Below are 12,166 nucleotides of genomic sequence, written 5' to 3'. Positions count from 1 at the left end.
TTGGTCAGACTAAGAAAATTCTTTCCTGTTCTTAATTTGTGAGAGATTTCATATTGAAAATGAACTGAAATTTATCAAATTATATACCTTCATTTATTAAATTGATCATGTTTTTCTCCATTAGTATAATAATGTGATGAATTATGTTTGATTTTCTAATTATTAAACCTACCTAGTGTATCTATAATAAATCTCACTTGATCATGATTTATTATCCTTTTTATGTCACTGTATTTCATTAACTATTATCTCTTGCAATATTTTTGTAAATTTTGTTCATGAATGACATTAGTCCAAAATTTTTCTTTCTTTGTCTAGTTTAGTATCAAGATTATGCAGTCTTATAAACTGGGTTAGAAAATATTTGTTTTCCTTATTCTTTGGAAGGATTTGTGTTATATTGGTATTATTCCTTCTTGAAACATTTGGAGAAATTCATAAGTGAAGCTACATTAGCCTAAAGTTAAAAAATAATTTTGGAGGGCAAGGTGAAGTTTGAAATTAAGGATCTAATTTATGTGACAAGTATGAGACTATTCAAATTTTGTTTTTTCCTTGACTGAAATTTTTAATTATGTTTTGGCTTATTCATCTATTTTATCTAAATTTCAAATATATTGACATAAAACTACGTAATATAGCTTTTTATTATTCTTTCAATGAATGCAGGATCTCTACTGATATCTCATTTTCATTCATATTTCTGATAAATTATTTTATCTTTTAAAAATAAAAAAGAAATTATTTTATCTTTTTCTCTGATAAGTCTTGTGGAGGTTTGCATTTTATTAGTGTTTTCAAAGTATTAACTTTTGGCTGTATTTACTTTTTATTTTACTTTTTAAATTATTTAAGTAATGCTTTTTCTATATTCATTTATACTTACTTCATTTCTTTTACTTTCTTTGCATTTAACTTTTCATCCTTTTTCTAACTTCTTATGGTAGATACACAGATCAAGGATCGAAGATACTTAAAACGAGATTGTGTAAAGGATAATAAATCATAATCAAGTGAGATTTATTTTCTAATAGATATACCTAAAGGTATAATTGAACTATGGCTTTATATGCATCCTACAAATTTGATGCACTGTGTTTTCATTATTATTTAATTTTAAAGATTTAAAACTCTTTTATTATTTCTTTTTTAAATCTGAATGGATCATTCAAATTGTTAGGTTGAAAGATGGAGATTCTGTTGCATGATTAAGAAGATGGATTCAAATTTGTTAGAAAATATTTAAACTGTGAGATCCATAGTTATATGTATCTACAAGACAATGTTACATAACAAATTAATGCAAGGTAGAGAAAAATCATTCTGATATTTCAGGTCACTAGTAGCAGTTTGGGTTACCGCACAGCTGATTAGAAAATGTGATTATTATCAAGGATAGATGTCAAAACACTCATTAATTTGATATCAAATGTGGATATAATAATAATTGTTATTATTATTAGCAATCTAAAGTGCAACACTTAGTTATTCCAGTTTAATTCAATTAACCTTTGAAAAGCTAAATGTTGTAGGGGAGAAGACCAATTATTTTGTTTTGGCAGTTTGAATTTGGCTACATATCTGGGTGCCAAAGCAAAGTATTTGTTTATATTGAGTTTCTAAATTAATAAGTTGATGTGTATTTTCAGAAAAAACTCATAATTATGCATCTAATGTATACCATGTACACCATTAGTTTCTGAAGATCCAGAATGAGAGACAGACCTTGCTTTCAAAGATCTCCTGACAAGTGAGTATGTCTTACCTTTCACTTAGGACATTTGAGAACGAATCTTAGCTACAATTCCCTCTCAAAATATTGATGTGTTAACTTATAAAAATATTCCTTGGTTTTTCAAATCAAGTATGAAACAATCAAAAGTAAGGATGCTCAGGCATAGGACTTTAGTGATATCTTGAAGCCAAAATTTACCCTTTAGGCATTTAGGCACCCTGTTATGTCAGTGAAACAGCTAGATTTGTTCATATGCAGTGGATATATCTACCATTATTGAAGCCAAATTGACACAGAAGGAGGTACATTGGCACTCTTAGTATTTTCATACATTAGGAAAAGCCTATAATTGCCACACTGTGAGATATTTGGTTTTATCCCCAGTTCCTGGCATGAACTTCAAAATCTCTTGGAATTTCCTGAGCAATAGGAATTTATTTTGATATTTATGGTGATGTAACTAATCCCTTTCAGTTACCTTGAGTTTATGCCAATAAGGGAGGCTATATATCTTGAAGATAGGGGCTGGTTGCCACATGATTAGAGGGTTGGAATTTTTTAGCCCTCCACCCAAACTTTTAGGGAGGGTGAAATGTTAATCATATGGCTACTGATTTCATCAATCATGCCTGAATTAGGAAACTTTGATTTAAAAAAAAAAAAAAAAAAAAAACTTGTAGGAGACTTGGGAGCTTCCCAGTTGTTGAACATATTTATGTACCAGGAAGGCTGCATGTTCCAAATCCATGGGGACAAAAGCTCTTCTATTGTCCCCTTCTCCAAGACCTCAACTTTTATGTCTTTTGCCTGCGTTTTATCACTTGTAATAAAACTGTAATTGTAAGTGTTGCATTTTCCTGGGTTCTGCAAATTATTCTAAGAAACTATGAACCTAAGTGTGTTATGGGAAACTCTGAATCTGTAGCCAACTGGGCAAAAATGCAGGTGGTTTGGGAATTTCCAGGACTGTGGCTAGCATCTGAAATGAAGACCATTTTCGTTACTTAGCCCTTTAACCTGTGAGGGTCTATGCTAAATCTGAATAGTCAGAGTCAGAATTGAATTGAATCATTGAATTGAATCAATTGGTTTAGGAGAGTTGGTCCTGGAGCATACACATTAATAATTATTTCAGATCAGGTTATGTATGTAGTCTTCTTTATTATAATTTTTGTAGTACTGGCGATTAAATCCAGGGCCACACACATGCTAAGTAAGTAATCTATCATTGAGAAATATCCCCAACCCAAGGTTATGTAAAAAGAGTGAGTTACTTTAAAGAAAATACATTAAGTCAATTTTATTGTAGAAAAGTGTCAGTAAAGGTCATGAGCGTTATGACAATGACTAATGGAGAAATTTCTAATTGAGAAAGTCAAAGTAAAAAATGATACCCAAACACCCCTAAGGCAGAAGCAGCAGAAACACTGTGCTCTGGTTACAAGCTGAAAATGTGCAATTCAACCCCAAATTTTCTTGCAAGTCTCAGTTTAATCTTACAAGATTTTGGAGATTTTTTAAAAAAATCTTCTTTTGTACATAATGTTTGCTTAAATAAAAAAATAAACTTTCCCATATCCTCAGGTAATATGGATCTTGTGGATTGATGTGTCTTATTTATTCTATGTCTTTGAACTTCCTGCCCTGGATCATCACCTAGCTCCATGGGCAGCTTCTTTGCACCCCATCTACATGCTACATGTGAAATTCAGATGAGCAGGGAGCAGGGGACCCCAGACGACAGACAGTGGTTCTAAAACAACAATATGGGTAAGACTTGCTCTAAGGAACTTAAAATGAAAAGTAGTTTTCTTAATGTTATCCTAGAAACTCTTATTTAAAGGTCTGGTAGTGGATCTCAGGAATCTGCATTTTATTAAGTACTCAAAGCATATTTGACATAAATAAGCATATTTGACTAGACTTTGAACATTGCTCTTATAGGTTCCAGCATTCAAAAATGTCTGATCCAACTCAAGAAGCTGCTCTCTCTGTTCTTCTATTCCTTTGTAGTAAAATGAGAGTGTCCATTAGTCGTCCTTGACCATTTCTTCCTTGATGTATCATACTTGATGGCAAATAAATCATGAAAAACAGCTTTCCTTGTTTGTGGGACCCAAACATTGAAAGAAAACCCTATTTCATTCATAAATAATACTCAAACTTCCTTAATACAGCTTTCCCTTTTAAAAGCTATACTTTATCATACCAGTGCATGATGTTCGTGGCTATGAGTCACTGAAATTAAATCTAAAATATGGCAAGAGTGTAGCAGTGTAATTGGTCTCATGTATTTCATTATTGTGGCTGTCAGGGCTGTACCCTAAAATTTTCATCAGCATAGTAAGAAATGCCTTAAGGAAATATAATTTATTTATTCATTGGCAGAGAAATCTATGAAAATGTTTTATACTAATTATGTTTTTAAAATTCTCTTTACAGCATTTACATTATTCCCAAGGAATTATTTTATTCCTCTTCTCTCCAAAATAAAGACCTATATGCTACTATATTTAGGATAATTAGAAAGACACAGGCTTTTACATGAAAGCCTAAAACTTTGGTCAGGGGAGGGTAGCACTTGAGGAGCGGAGAGGGACTGGTGTGTGACAGACACAAGATGAGAGGTTCCAATTCCAGAAACGTCCTTGTTATTTTTTTCTATTCAGTGCAGGTGCTAATAATGACATACAAATCACAGGGGAAAGAACAGATAATCTAGATCCAATTAATAGCTGGCAGGAGTAGCCTGTGTGGCTACTCCTAAAAAATAATATTATGCAAATAGCCTTGATCACCCCTATTTCTAGCATTTTTAGATCTGGAACATAAAGATCAACTCGTCCTTTCCCCCATGGAGACTGTTAAAGGATGGGAAGAAGAAATAAGCCACATTTTAGGAATGAACCTTCTGGCACAGGCAAGGTAGGGAAGAGTAGGAAGGGATGTGAAGAGGACTTCAGGAAATTTTGAAAAGCATGTGCTTACAAAGGAATACTGCATCACTCTGGAGGAATTGGAAGGAGAGCCCTTTCCTCTATGCACACACATTCAAGAACTTTCTTTGCGCCCCAGAAAGGAATAAGCAGGCTTCAGTACTGATGTGTTTTGACCAGTCTCTGACTCATCTTGTACTTCCCTTGCTTCCTATTCATGAAGGATTTGAGGAGTAAGGTGAGACCTGTTTTTTATTTAAACAAGAGTGTCAAATATCAGGCTCTATAAGTTCTAACGTTTGAGAAGGTACTGATGAGAGAGAGAGAGCAAAGAACCAGAGAAGAAAGCACTTTGAGAAAGGAATGAGGAAAGTAAAGGAGAGAAGGAACATTAGCAGAAGTCTACTGTGGAAATTCTAGAAAGTTTTTGCTTTCCTGATCACACTTAGAGAAACTAATACTGTCTCTTCCCACTTCCTGCTTGGAACACACAGAGGATGCCCAGAATGGGAAAAAATCTTGGGAAAATGAGGTTACAAGAATGAAGGATGCAGGCCCTGATATCGACAAGCTGTTATTTCTGATGTTGACTAAATGCCTATCTTCAAATAATTTAAATGAGAAGAATAATCTCTGACTGTTTCTGAGTCTTTTTATGTTGAGAGCTTGGTGACTGATGGATACAGGGTTGAGTGAAGTGAAGGGGACACCCAGATTGCTATCTGGAACAGCAAGTGGAAGATGCTATTTGTGAACAATGAACCTGAAGGAGATTTGGCAACCAAAGACAAATATTCAGAGTCAGAGTTCCTAAATTGGTTCATCTCTGAGATATAGCTGAGGAACCATACAATGGAAGGTTGCTTGTATATGTCTAAAATAAAGGCCTAAACTGTGAATAAAAATTTGGAAATATGTGTTATATTCAAGCCTGGATAGCAAGATAATTTATTTAAAGAAGAATGAAGAAATAGGCTCTGCAAACCCCAACATTTATAGATACTCCAAAGAAGAGAAGCCCCTAAGCATAGTGATAGCAAAGAGCTAGGTGAAGACCAAGAGAAGAAAGCATTTTGGAAAAAGGAATGGCAATAGTGGTCATGCTATGGAGAAGAAAATCCAGATGTATGTCACTGATCTGCAGGAGAAAATACTAGTTCATGGTGACCAGTGTGATATTTCAAGAAAGAATGTTTGTGCTAAAGAAACACCTGCCCAGTGTGTGTTCCTTCGTGATAAGAGTGTGCCACCTTAACTTGTTACGAGCACAAATTAAATATTAATCTAGAAGAAAGGGAAATTTTATTTTTTCTATGTATTTCTCTGCAAGTGTTTTTTTTTTTTAAAGTCAGCTGGCATATTTTGTAATAAAGAAGCTTACAGAAAAGAAAGAAAGGGAGAAAGGAAGAAAGAAAGGAGAAGAAAAATTGTAAAAAGGAAATAAACAAAGAAACAAAGTTCAATTTCTTGTTATCTGAATGTCATATTCAGATTAAGCCAGTGGTCCTAAGTGTTGAGGTAGAAATTTAGATTAAAACTCAAATATTTTCTCTACTTTTTGCCATTAGAATACAAGATATGTCAACAACATGGTTGAATGTGATCAGAGTGGCGAGGAATGAAGTCCCCAGTGAGATATCATGAAGATGATTAACCATATAGATAAAGATTTGAAGGTCCACCTGCTGCTTATTAAAGAGTAGTATTGGGCAAGTTGCTGTCCAAGTCTTGAAGTTCTCATTTGTAAAATGGGGATAAGAATGTCCACCTTGAGAACTACCTGTGAAGATAAACTACAAAAGGAGGTTGTTGAACGAATTCTCAAGACACCCCCCCCCCCCCCCGCCAAACTGCCATAACTGAGCCCAGGGTTTTTGGTACAATTTCTCCTGACACCCACAAAACACCTCATGATTTGTCCCTCATTGTTCTGATTTGGCCATAGTTAATTTTATTTTCATAGCATGTAAACACTTGATGAACAGAAATATTCTGGGTGAACAGAAATTAAGAAGAATTGAAAGAAATATTTCCTATAGGGAATATGCTTCTGGTACATAGCCCTCTTACTTGTGATGTGTTAAGGCTTCAAAGTTCAGCATTCTCTGTTGACACTGGTTCTTACTTTCTCTGTCAGTTGCTGGCTTTGCCAGCATTATATAAGAGTTGACTGTGATATTCTTCTATTGTTGATTTAGTGCTATTTCTGCATGTGTATCACCAAACCACACTTAGGTTTAGTTATGGTCATGTTTAATCTTATTCTTCTCAGTAAACCTTTTAAAGCATGACAAAAGAATGAATCCTTTTCCTCAGTGAGATGGATTCTTATAGCTGTTGGAAACTTCGGGTTTCTTTCAGGATTTGATAAGAAGCAAATGTGTTTGATAACTTCAACCATAGGGTATATTTTTGAAATAAGATTCCTATTCCTCTTTGGCCTTTGCTGCAGGGTTGTCTTGAGCCAATCAGATTGATTCTTATTTTCATTAGGTGAAACATTTGAGATCACATGTGTTTCACGGGAATTACCAGGAGCATTATTTCAGTAATCCAGAAGCAAAAATACCATTTCCTTGACATACTTAACTTTGATTGTGTACTATTTTTATAGCATTGTACTAAATATAATGTGGATACAAAAAAATAATCAATAGATCTTCTCTTATGTGTTTATTTTCTTTAGAATCAATGAGATAAGCAAATGATTTTGCAACAACACTACAGCAATAGCAATGATCTGCTAAAGGGTGAGGGAAAGTAAGAGATTATTTCTCGTAAAAGACTGAAGCTGCAGGATAAAATCTAGATGCATTGTAATCTAAACTACACATAGTTTTTTTTTTTTTCTGCACTACTCCTCACCTCTTTATTTCCCTGAGTATTGGTATATAGCTATTGCACTGACATATGCTTTATCCAAATTAACCATTTAATTTTGCATCTGGGAGGTTTTATCCATGCAGTTCCCTTCTCATGAAATGCTCTTCTCTACCTTTGAAGATCTACTTATTCTTAAAGGCATATTATTTTGTTGCCATCCCAGTGACGGTTTCACTAACCTCTCTTAATCATTCTGACTTATGGGTCCCCAGGACAACTTATCAATAACTATTACAGCACTTATATTTCATGATAAATCATTTTTGCATGCATGACAAATGATAGAGCTATCATTTTTATGTGCACGGCTCTCTCCTCCACAATGAGAACTCTTATAAGCAAAGGACCTTGACCTACCTATCATTGTATCCTCAGCAACTTGTATAAGTCCTGCAACTTGGTAAATATACTTAATAAATACTTGTGGAATATGTTAGCATTTATGTCAGGCTTTGAAGATAGCGTATTGGCCAGACCAAGCAAGGCGATTTCATTTACCCTACCCTTGCCTGGGGAAATGCCTGCTATACCAAAAGGTTTCCTCTTATGGGTTTCATTCTTACAAATCACCATGTGGTCTTTATTGCTTTGCACGCTGGACCAAGGTGGAGACAGAGACAAAGATTTATTTATCAAAGTCTTATAGGTGATGTGTCTTTTACTGATTAGGTGAACCATAAAGATCCTCTTGAGCAGTTTGAATCAAGACACAATGGGATACTGTATATAGTAGAGAAAGAGAAAGAGCTGGTTTATCAAGTAATGAAGCACAGTGTGGAAACCACAGATTCCTGCTGCTGAACAGGCAGTCAACAACCTGGTTACTGGATATACATAGATTCAGAACCACATTCAAGGATCTAAAATTCTGCCTAAATTGGTAGAGATAATGCAAAGTCATTTTTTTTTTTTCTGTTCCTCATCCCCATACAGGCCTAAATAAGTAGAGGCAAGAAGGTATAAATATAAATAAACTGAATTTTATTGCTATTATGGACTGAATACTTGTATTCCTCTTCTCGTGAAATCCATTCACTAAAGCACTGCACCCCCAGGATAGCTGTATTTGGAGATGGAACCTCTAAGGAAGCAATTAAGGCTAAATTAGGTCATAAGGGTGGGTCCCTGATCTGATAGGATTAGTGTCCTTGTGTTGTGGGATTCTTGCACAGAGAGACACAGAGAGATGGGACTCTGAGGTTTTCACCCAGGAAGCAGTGTTTATTATTGCCAGCACTGACCCAGTGGATTTGCATTCAAAGGCTGAGCCTTGGGTGCAGCAAGTCATTACTTATTACCCTCTGTTAGTTTCCCCTTCACATGTTATCCCCTTTGTATCCCCTATATGGTAACATACATTCTGATTGGGTATTCTGTATTATACAGTTGCAACTGAGTCATGCAAGTGCACATAGGTACTGTGTGTGGCATGTCACCTTCCCTCTGTTCTCGGAGAGCCATTACCACACTTGTAATAAGAAACATGTTGAGAGAACATGCTTGTGTTTCCCCTCTCTCTCTCTTCCTCTCCTAACTCTCCCCTCCCCACCTTCAGGCCCTGTGAGGCATAATGAGGTGGCCATATATGTAAGCCACAAAGAAATTAAACTCTGTCAAATCTTGATATGGAACTTCTAACCTCCAGAACTGATAATAAAAATAAATATTTGTTGTTTAAGTTACCTAGTGTTTGGTATTTGGTTATGGCAGCCTGAACTAAAACAACTTAAAAAAAAAGATACCATAATAGTTATAGAAGATTTAAGAACTATAGAAACACATGAAGAAGAAAAAAAAATAACAATTACATAACTTCAAGAGGCAAACACTATTAGACAAGTAGGTCCCCCACAAAACTTTCCTCGATAATCCCTTCTCTTACATCTGTTTTCTGCTGAGATAGTTATGTGAATCTATGGGTCACACACCTAATGTCTTTAGCACTAGAAAAAGTTGATTACATTCCTTTCTCCTCTAAGTGTTAAATCTCACTCTTAGAAGGACATCTGTGATTGAATTTAGGGTCCCCTCCAGTAATCCAGGATAACCTCTTTACTTTGAGATCCTTAACCTGATAATGTCTGCAAAACGTCTTTTCAAAATGAAGGAACATTTCATAGAATTCCCTTGACTTTTCTTGAAAGGGAATGTTTTCCTATCAGGAAATCTTATAGCATCTTTTGCACTCTTAATTGGTTCAAAATTTCCCAAATTATCAATGCACGGTTCCTTTTTGGTTAACAGTTCCTTTATTAATTTATCTCTTCCTTTTGCATATAAAATTTTTTTCAAAACTAGCAAGAAGAAACTAGGCTGTAACCTCAACACATTTCTTGGAAATCTGAGCAAAATATCAAAATTAGCACAAGTTTTGCTTTCTACACAACTGTAGGACACTATTCAGTCAGGTTATTTTGCCTATATATTGCCAAGTCTTGCCTTTCCTCCAGTTTTCTATAACATTTTCCTCATTTCCTTTTAAGCCTTCACAGAAGCATCTTCAACACTTATATTTCTATGAAATACTCTCATTGTGATGATGTGTGTATTTTCTAAGACGATAGAAACTTTCTCTACCATGCTCACTTTCTTCAAAGCCCTTTCCAGGAGTATCTTTAATATGCATTTTGACCAATGTCTAAGTCATCTAGACTTTCTCTATTATTCTCAAATTTTTTCCATCCTCTACTCTTAATCTTAGTTCCAAACTCCCACATGTTTTTAGGCATTTGTTAGAAGAGCATTCCACTTACTGGTAGCAAAATCTGTGTTAGTTTCCTGTGGATGTCATAAAAAATCACCACAAACTGGATGTCACCACAACTGGGTGGCTTAAAGCAAAATAAATTTATCCTCTCAATTCTGGAGGTTACAAGTCTGAAATGAAGGAGTTAGAGAGCTTTTCTCTGTCAGGAGGCTTTGAGGGACAATTTCTTCCTTGACTCTTTTCATTTCTTGTGGCTGCCTGACCTTCCCTGGCTTTCCTTGGTGTATGACCTCCTCTCTCCAGTCTCTGCCTCCACATACATAAGGATTTCTCCTTTGAGTGTGTCCAATGTCCCTCTGCCTCTATCTTTTAAGTACCCTCGTGATGCATTATAGGGTGCATTCCTATAATTCAAGATAATCTCCCAACCTCAAGATACTTAATCTTGTTTGCAAAGATCCTTTTTCCAAATAGGGTAACATTCATAGATTCTGGAGATAAGGAGGTCATGTCTTTGAGAGCCATATACTAATAAATCTAATTGACAAGTTGGTCACATTTCATAACTAGCATAAAGGAAGACTTGGAGCCATTTAGGGAGCCATTTAGCCAGCTAACACTTGAGGGTTCTAGGACTGAGGAAGAAGGGGAGAATGGATATCATGAGACAATTAACTACATCTTTTCCAGCTATTTCCTAGTATTTAATACAAAGTGTTCTTAGTTCTCTGGGGTGTTAAAAAATAAATTCCTCATCTGGGGAAATTATCATCTTGGTGCAAAGAGAAGGTGTCTGCCAAGTAAAATCTACTAGGTAGTATTGAATTAAAGTCAAATGGTGGTCCAATCGTAAATAACTCATTTTCAGAAAATGACATGATCTATGTGGGTTGAAGTGTTTCAACAGGTCTTCTGGAGTGAAAAAGTTTGACAAAGTCTTAGAGGAAAAGCAGAGTTCTATCAGGTAAGTGACCCTCCCGACAGGGCTGGTCAAGATGCCCCTGTGGGAAAATATAATCTTCCATGGAAAAGTCTTCTTAAAATTGGAAAGATTCAAGTTTTCTTGCTATACCTCACTCAGAAGCTAAATATTTTTTTCTGGTAAAATTTAATAAATTATGAAAAATATCACAGATGACAAAATGGATAGTGAGTGTTCAGTGAACAGGAAGAGGTAATACTGGGTCTTAAAAACAGGCAATGGTTCTGAAATCATCATAGGTTTCATAAAAAACATCATGTTCAGATTTTGAGATTAGAAATATGGGTTATGTATTTGAAATTGATGAAAAAATATTGATTGGTCTTCAGAATGTGTTCCAAGTGGATACATGCTTCTTCTCCCTCACTTTATCTAACAATTGAAGAATGATGTAGTGAAGAGAGACAGACAGCATGAGGCTCTTAAACTTTTCCATGTATGATCTTTTTACCTTTCCTAGAACAATTTCTATTTTTTTTTTTTTTTTTGGGTGCTGGGGATCGAACCCAGGACCTTGTGCTTATGAGGCAAGCACTCTACCGACTGAGCTATCTCCCCAGCCCCAGAACAATTTCTTTTTCACTTGGAAAGAAGGAACTGAGGGTGAGGGCTTTGGAGCATTGTCTTATTTTCCAGGATTGTACCTTTGCTAGCTGACTTTTGTATGTGTGCACCCTGCATCCTACATGTGAGTTTCCTATGCAGAAAGACAAGAGCAAGTGAAACTGAATAAAGGGAAGGCAAAGGAATTAGTGGAGTCAAAGGGTAGGGATAAAAATTGCATGGGGTTGTCTATGCTGGATTTTTCTTCTCTGTATCCTAGGAGATCACATAATAATCGACTGCCAATTCACATAGTGATCAAGGCAGTAAAGTAGCAATAATCAGCTGCCAATTGCTTTTGTAATAAAGTAATATGCAAA

At 35.3% G+C, this 12,166-nt stretch overlaps 1 non-coding gene across 1 annotated transcript; it reads right to left on the bottom strand.

Annotated features, from left to right (window-relative positions):
• Positions 1 to 11,727: 11,727 nt before the first annotated feature.
• On the bottom strand, positions 11,728 to 11,810 carry Trnam-cau (transfer RNA methionine (anticodon CAU)). Its single transcript has one exon. It is a non-coding gene; the product is annotated as a tRNA-Met (tRNA).
• Positions 11,811 to 12,166: the final 356 nt, after the last annotated feature.

Source organism: Sciurus carolinensis, chromosome 5 (assembly GCF_902686445.1).
Source record: "Sciurus carolinensis chromosome 5, mSciCar1.2, whole genome shotgun sequence".
Classification (NCBI taxonomy): domain Eukaryota; kingdom Metazoa; phylum Chordata; class Mammalia; order Rodentia; family Sciuridae; genus Sciurus; species Sciurus carolinensis.
This window is presented reverse-complemented; position numbering and strand designations above follow the sequence as displayed.